The sequence below is a fragment of the Epinephelus lanceolatus genome, chromosome 7 (assembly GCF_041903045.1).
Source record: "Epinephelus lanceolatus isolate andai-2023 chromosome 7, ASM4190304v1, whole genome shotgun sequence".
NCBI classification, from domain to species: Eukaryota; Metazoa; Chordata; class Actinopteri; order Perciformes; family Serranidae; genus Epinephelus; species Epinephelus lanceolatus.
The window spans coordinates 6,493,529-6,501,884 of record NC_135740.1 but is presented as its reverse complement, the minus strand read 5'-3'; the positions used below and the strand labels follow the sequence as shown (position 1 = coordinate 6,501,884).

The window sequence follows — 8,356 nt, the reverse complement described above, 5'->3', positions numbered from 1 at the left end:
CACGGAGAACTTAAAGTGGGACCAGGATCAATACATGTAATTTACTACCTAGATTAGATTATGATTAGATTAAGAACCCTCTATGAAAATGGTTAAGAATGTCTGCATCATTATCATTAGAACTCATCCCAATTACCCCTTTTCCCCTAAATTTGCTCTGGTTCTTGAACTGGTTTCATTCAGTTTTTTTGGAACCTTGGTATTTTGTAGCAAACCAGCCTGTGTTTCCAGTAGTTTTGACAGGAACCACTGTAATAAAGTGGTGTTGGACAATGCACAACGTAAGTACTCAGTAGTAGCAAGATGGTGGACAGCATTAATTACCTGTGATTTGTTTTCATCCAGAAAACAAGCATTGACCAATTACGACAAGAAAAGAAGACATAAAAGATTACTACATTCAAGACTTCATCCTCTCTTTTCCAAGCTGTATAAAACACCCGCTGATGTCACGATTCACACTTCAGGTTGAGGAAAACCTGATATATTTTGATTCTAGCTGGGACCCAACTTTTTGGGGTTTCGAACAAATAAATTTTTGGTGAAAATCCTTCAAATGGTTCAAAATTAGCTGCAGGAACCATAACAAAACCCATTCCATGTTGGTGGAAAAGGGGGGAAATGTGCTAGAACACTACTGGGGTGTGTGGATTTGATCCCATTTTGATTGCAGTGGGCATTTGTGTGTCCATTAACACATGCATCACATGACTTCATCTGTTACCCAGAGAAATTATCCAGATACAGTTAGACACAGCATTCCAGGTGGAAATGGAATCCGTGCCACTGAGCTCTGAAGTTGTTCGTGAGGTTCATGGTGGTCCAACACCTTACTTAAACACTTTATGTTGGGTTTTCCAGTATCTTGTCATCCATACGTAAAATATATTGAGCATGTGAGTGATTGTGCAACTGAGTTATTGAGTGATGGTGCTGAAGGCTGTGGCCACCTGAGTCAGTCAATACCCTGGGCTGTGGTGGTGGTGGGGTGGAGGAGGACATACATTGTCTCACACTTATAGAAACAGAGTAATAGTCTTATATGTCTTCTTTTCTTGTAGTACTTGGTCCATGCCTGTTATTTTAGGATGAAAACAAATATGAAACAAAACAAAAGCTCACAGGTAATCAATAATGTCTGCAATCTTGCCAGTACTGAGTACTTCCATTGCATGTCCAACACCTTCTGTTGATGACACATCCTAAAGGATGTGTATGGTGTGCTACATAGTATGGTTTGCCACATTGCACCAAGGTTCCAAGAGACCTGAATGGAACCAGTTCAAGAAGCACAGCTAATTTGATGGAAAAGGGTAATTGGCACGAGTTCCTAGCAAGGTATAAATGACACACATTCTTAACCATTTTCATAGAGGGTTCTTAATCTAATCTTAATCTAATCTAGTCAGTAAATTACATGTATTGATCCTGGTCCCAATTTTAGTGTTCAGTGTTCATTAAAATGGAAATTGGTTTTCATTTTTCAGAGAATATTCTGTAATTCTGTCCTCTAGAGATACCCCCAAAATCTGTGAAAATTTTATAAAGACCCCTATGACCTCTGCACTCTAACCCTTACCCTAACTGCAAGGCAACATCCCAACTGTTGTTCTCTTATTGATGACTGGCTTATTGGTCTGTGGTACCATTAAGCCAATTTCCTCCACCTCTGCCTTGTTCAACAACACACATACATCAGACTGCTTATGTATGTAAGGCAAGAAGAATGGGGAAGCAAGTGGAAGTAAACAACAGCACTAACAGTTCAATGGTGAAATGGAGCCATGGGAAATTTTTACCGAAGAGACATAAACCAGTTGTAGGGCCCTATGATTTCTGCGATCACGGAATCGCGGACGAAATCGCAGAATTGACCAATAAACACAGAATTTACTATTAACTCGCGGAAAGTGAAATAATTTCACCAAAATACTGTTTTTGTGGGGAAGAGGAATGGGGAAATTTACCCCGGGGGCCCGCTAATGCATTGCACACCCAGTAACGTTATGCCACAGCCCCTCCCCTTCCAAAACAATTCAGCATGTCGAAGCGGCCGCTGCAATCTCCGTCTGCTAAAAACACTAAGGAACTCCATGCTAACGCCAAAATTTAGAGCTGAACAGTTCCCAAATGACTACTACGTGTCAGGCCATATGTTATTGTGTAAATTATGTCAACATACTGTTGACTGGACCCTTAAAAATACGTGCACTGACCACTTTCTGTCCAAAACTTGTGAAAAACAAGGAAAAGTACCAGCAGGATGCTAACAAGCAGGTAACCATGAGCCTACAGACAGTTTGTTGAGGATTTTGTGGCTGTGTGTGCTGAAGCCGACATACCATTAGAAAAGATGGCAAAACTCCGTCCGTTTGTAATGAAGCACTGCAAACAGGGAGGAGCACTACCTGAAAATGTCAGCAGCCTTCGCCAAATTCACCTTCCTCAAGTGTTTGAGCAACACATCTCCTGTGTGCTCCAGAAGATCCATGGGAAAAAGTTTTCCGTTGTCATGGATGAGACAACTGATGCCAGGGACTGCAGCATCCTAAACATTGTCATTGGTAAGCTGACGTTAACTGAGCAGCCTAGCTTTCACTCTTTATTTTACAATCTGCTAGTGAATTGTGTGCATGCAAAGTATGACATAACGACACCCCCTACTGATTAATAGGTCAAAACAAAATTGTATACCTGTCAATTTGTTGTTTTGAATCATTACGTTTTTAACTTTTACTGCAATATGTATATAACATCGTAATGGGATAACTAAAATAAAGTTTATCCAAAATAAATAAAGATTAATAGCTGTGATGCATCAGACTCAAAGAAATACTGATTACAGAGGGGAAACTAAAATTATTAATATTTTAATTAAAAAGGATTAGAATAACACGTGACCCCACCCACTGTCTGCCTTCTGACTGTAGATTAGAAATATACAGTAAAATAATAATAATACATTTTCTTTCATCACAGGAATTGAAAACCAATATTTCCTGGTGGATGTCGTCTTCATGGATAGATGCAACTATTCAACGGTTTTCCAAGCCGTACTAGCCTCCTTCCACAACAGCAATTTGGACCTGAATGATGTCTGGGCAGTGGTCACAGATATGCTGCCTACTGTATGAACATTTATGCTTGTGCGGTGTGGTGGTGTGTCTGTGTCACTCTGCAGTTACACCTTCAAAGTGTACTGTGTGCAATTTTGTGTTTAAATAAATGCAAAGTTATGTCTATTTGTGTATTTTATTCATTAGCATTAAAAACACACTCATTTGGTGGATAAATAAGAGTAAACGGTCAAAAATAGAAGTCCAAAAAATGTAAAAACGGGAAAAAACAGAATTTGGGGATTTATGGGGAATAAAACAGAATTGCTCACATACTTTAAGCAGCCCTGTCTATATAAAGAGATTTTACAGAACAGATATGAACACATGGTATTATTGTGCTTTCCAAATGCCATAAAACTTAAATTATTCAGATGTTTGTAGTAGAACCATGTACTGAACCATACATTATACTGAAGCAGAACCATATACTTAAAGATATACTATGCAGGATTTTCCTAGAAACAAACAAACAAAATCATTATATGCACTGTGTAGACGTCTACAGAAGTAGGTTGGCTCTGGGGTTGGCTTTACTTTGGCTTTTGCTGGTAAGCATGTTTACAACCAGTAACCGACAATCCTGCATAATATGCCTTTAACCCAAAACAGCAGGTATTATTCAGTTTAAGTTTCAATTCATCCTTCAAAAATTCTGCATTTTATTTTATCTGCATTTCATTGAAAAATACTGACACAAAATAAGATATTTAATTAAAAATAAAAAATAAAAAGTGATATATAAAAAATAAATAATACAACTCAAAATCAGTCAAGAAGGAACAAAAACTAAAATTCAAATCTTTTTTAGTTTTGACAATTAGCACAAGAACTGCAGGCAAGCCCATAGGGTATGCACTGTTTCTCTTCAGTGCTTTCAGTTCATCCTCCCAACCCAAATTTCGCATTTCATGAAAAGAAAAAAATGCATTTCATTAAAAAAATTGGCCCAAAACAAAATAAAAGATGGAATTAAAACCAGATTAATACAAATCAAACTCAGTCAGGAGGGAACAAAACCTAAAATTCAAATACATTTTTTATTCTTTTTAGTTTTGTCCACAATAACAGGCAGGACCACAGAGGCTGTGCACTTCCAGCACCATGGAGAAGCACCTGGCTGAAACACAAGAAAAGCACCAGCTTAGTATGAAAATCTAACACCACACTGGAGGCCCACAGTATTCTCTCCTAGTAGATTCCAAACAAAGTTTATCATACCTTAGATGTTCTTCTTGACTTTATACTGTTTGTTCAAGTGTGCCATATAACTGTATTTGAAGTTGTTCTTTACTTTAATTTTACACTTGATGTGAAATTGATGGTTCTCTGTGGTTCTCGCTGTCGTTTTGTAGTGCCATGATTGGAAGCATCTGAACCAACAAAAAAATGTGTTTATGTTTTTGTCACTTGGAGTGGAACCACTGATAGTTTTTTATTTTTTAAATGTTTATCCAACAGTTCTCTACAGAGGCAGATGCAAGGACATCTGTAACAAAAGACGCTGCTTTTGCATGACCAAATGACTTTTTTTAATTTATTTGTTTTATTGTTACCCTTTCACCACTTAAATCTCTTTAAGCTCAAATCTGTTATCATATGATGAAAGAGACATCTCCATGTAAATACACTGTCTAGGGTAAGCTATGACTCTCACTTTCACAAATTATTAATTAGAGGCTGATGGGAATACTCACAGGTTTCTTTCTTAATAAAATGCAAATGAAATATATCAATTAGGCTACCTTATTAATGTAAACATCATGAAATGACACAAACACAGTATATTGCCTTTTTTGTTAGAGATGTATTAACATATTTCAAATGCACAAAAACACAGAAACTCTTTAATGAAAATAAAAGAAAATACCCCAAGTGGTCTTTAGTCTGTTCAAACTTTTTGGGTGCACTCTTTGTTTGGATAATTGGTTGTTGTTGTTTTTTTTTTCAGCAAGCTTGCATTTCGTTTTAAAATGGAGCTCATGAAGAAACAGGGCAACAGTACCTCCGTATGGCCAATGGGAATAACTCCTACCGCGAGGAAAATCCCTTGTCTCTCTCTGACTGTTGCGGCACGGCAGTGATGAGCAGTGCAGTCCTCACCCTCACCCAGCAGCAAGAGAAAGTCCATCCACGACACCCGACACACACTTGCGATGTCCACTGAAGCTCCGCAGGTCCTGCGATCTCCTACGACATACATACATACAGAGGAAAACGCGAGTAGAGACTCTCCCTCAATGGCGGTGGCTAAGCTAACTTGGCTAACTCATATGCAGCGAAGAAACCACACTTGGTCTTGCGGCAAACAGTCTAACTCACTCACTTGAGCAAAGTATCTGGCAACTGTTCTCAGTCCAACCTTAGGAAATAAAAGCGATAAACATAACATAGTCTGTATTCAGTCTCACGTGGCCCTGAATAACTGCGCCACGCCATTGACCTCTCTGCTCATCAGCAGCGCGCTTCCTTCTTCTTCCCTTTTTCCGCAGGTGAACCGGAAATACCACTTTCTCTGGGGTCATTACTCCTCAAACATAACCAAAATGACCTTTTAACCTTTGAAAACATGGAACAAACAATGAAATATATTTTAAGGCACATATTTTTAACTATAACTTATTAATGCATTTTAACTTAAACTGAATATTAATCAGGCATCCTATTAATAACTCGAAATAATTACACCTTTTTAAGGACAGAAAGAAAGGAAAATATAACTGATATCTATCAGGTTATTACATTATTATTTGCAGTCTCTGAGTCTAAAAAATGACCAGTGCTAGCTCAGCACCACAGTGAGCTGTATGACTGGGACGACTGCACGGCGTACTAAGCCCTAGTTATTTCAGCTCCTGTTACACATCTGCCTGGTAGTCATTTTTGGGTTAAGAAGTCCATTGTGTAGGATTTTGGGGAATATATTGGCAGACATTTCTTCAGTGTATAATCACCTGCAAATAAGAATTGTTGCGTTTTCTTTACCTTAAAATGAGCCGTTTATATCTACATAGGAAGCAGGTCTGTATTTATGGCAACTTCCATGTTGTACTGCCATGTTTCAACAGTAGCCCAGAAAGAACAAACGAAACACTGGCTCCACATAGGAGTTACACTGATTTGTACATGAAACTTCTTTATTCAATGTTTCTAGTGGTTTAAATCACCTGGTCCGTTTGTTTTGGGATGGAAGAGACGCATGTGGATAATTTGGCTTCCGCCTCAACATCTGGATTTTATGTTATTGGAGAAAAAAAGGTGACCACATATTAGCATGTGTTGGATAGGCCACCTACAGCAACATGCCAAACTGCATTGGAAATACATAGATTTGTAGCTAATGTGAAAGTGCTTTTATCATTGCTATTACTGGTTTAAATTGCCTGGCCTGTTTGTTCTGGAGATGAAGAGACCTCTGTGGGTTATGCAGCTCCCAATAACAACCTCACCCCCCGCCTCACACACATGTCATTCCCAGCTCCAAACTACGGCTTCTTAAGTAAATGAAACACAGCATAATTGCTGTGTGTGTTCAGTTTTTACACATCCTTAAATTGTGTACAAATCATATTAAATTTCATGAGATCAAGACTCAAAACAATCAGATTCAGCTGTTTTGATCTGGATCAAAAGTAATCCAGGCCAAGGCCAGGGGAGCTTTTCTGATGTCTCCCAATAGCTCTATCATTTGATAAAATAGACATCTTCTATTGCAAGCACAATTTCAGTTTGTTTGTTTTTTTTCCTAGTATTTTTTTTTTCATTCCTCATCATAGATATTTCAGACCAACTTTACTGGACCTATTCCCACTATATACACAACATCCAATTTGTATTTATGGTTTATTCAAGAAATATCATGCAATCTTGCTTGCATATTATATGAATTCATGTGCATGGTTAGACACACACATTATATATACATATATATAAGAGAGAGAGTTAAATAGAGATGAATACATATATATGAGGAGTATAAATAGTAAAACAGATAAGTAGTTTGATGCAAGCAAAAATGAAACAGATTTGACAGTGTCCATAAATACAGGTATTTTTACATTAACATATACAGATACTGATAGCAGCTTTGCGTTTAACCTTTAACATGATGCTGATTTGTCAAAAATAAATAGATGTGACAGACTTGCTGGAGAGTTTTGCATAATTGAAGGTCAGTTGCGTTATGCACTTCCAAACAGATTTTTTTTCTTACAGTACACATAGAAAAGCCACCCTGCTGACACCTTCAAGGTCAAGCTCTTTATTTATCAGATGCACTACATTACAGAGAAGCAGTAGTTAGAAATGAAAATCTCAAGTTTCTGGCTCCCTCTAACAATGCTAATTAATTTAGAAAAAAAAAAGTCATGCAAGTAAAAACAAAATGACAAGTACAAATGAATGTATAAAGAGATGTAAAAAATGTGTATGCATAATGGCAAGTAAATATAAAGGAAAAAAGAGAAAACAAGAGTGAGAAAAAAAACTGTCTTTTATATATATATGGATATATAGCCTATAGATGTGTGTGTGTGTGTGTGTGTGTGTAACTATAGTAACAGATATGGTTGGAACCCAAGCCCCAGCCACATGGCAAATCACTCCACAGCTTAGGAAAACACAGACAGCTGAGCAGGTAAACGCACATTGTATAGTAGTCAGGGAAAAACTCACAGCCAAAGGGGAACAGGTGAACAGACACCAGGAACGCAGAAGCAGAGCTCATGATCAGGTACAGAAGGCTGAGGTGTTTACTGGGAGGCAGGCAAAGCAGGAGAGTCAGTGACAGGCGGGGTCGGTAACAAGGAATCAGTCTAGGAGTGAACGCTGGAGAGTCTTGCACAGGAATGACAAAGAACATGCTGGCAATGATAGTCTGTGCAACTGAGTTCAAATAAACACAAGAAGTTTGTGCTCTAGAGAAAGTATCAACACTCAGTGAAAAACCTAAGCCCTATGGTAAGCTAATATGGCAAGGCTTAACTATACAAACCAATGAGCAGTGATAACTAGCATGTCTTTGGGGTCATCGGGTGGGAACCTCCTTTCACCAGTGTTTCGTCTAGTTGGTCCCACGACACCTCCAGGAGGCTAGACAGTGATCTCTAGCGTCCCAGAGACACTCCCCTAATGCCAGGTCTCACTGCTCCCCTCCCTGCACCAACCCAATAATCTCCTTTACCTTACTTACACATGGCTTTCTCAGCCCAAACAGCACTGCCACCTTCAACCAAACCCAG

At 38.4% G+C, this 8,356-nt stretch overlaps 1 long non-coding RNA gene across 1 annotated transcript; it reads right to left on the bottom strand.

Moving 5' to 3' along the window:
• Nucleotides 1-4,151: 4,151 nt before the first annotated feature.
• On the bottom strand, nt 4,152-8,055 carry LOC117260531 (uncharacterized). The gene is made up of 3 exons (XR_004501929.2): nt 7,791-8,055; nt 5,122-5,306; nt 4,152-4,236 (listed from the first exon to the last, which is right to left on the bottom strand). It is a non-coding gene; the product is annotated as an uncharacterized LOC117260531 (long non-coding RNA).
• Nucleotides 8,056-8,356: the final 301 nt, after the last annotated feature.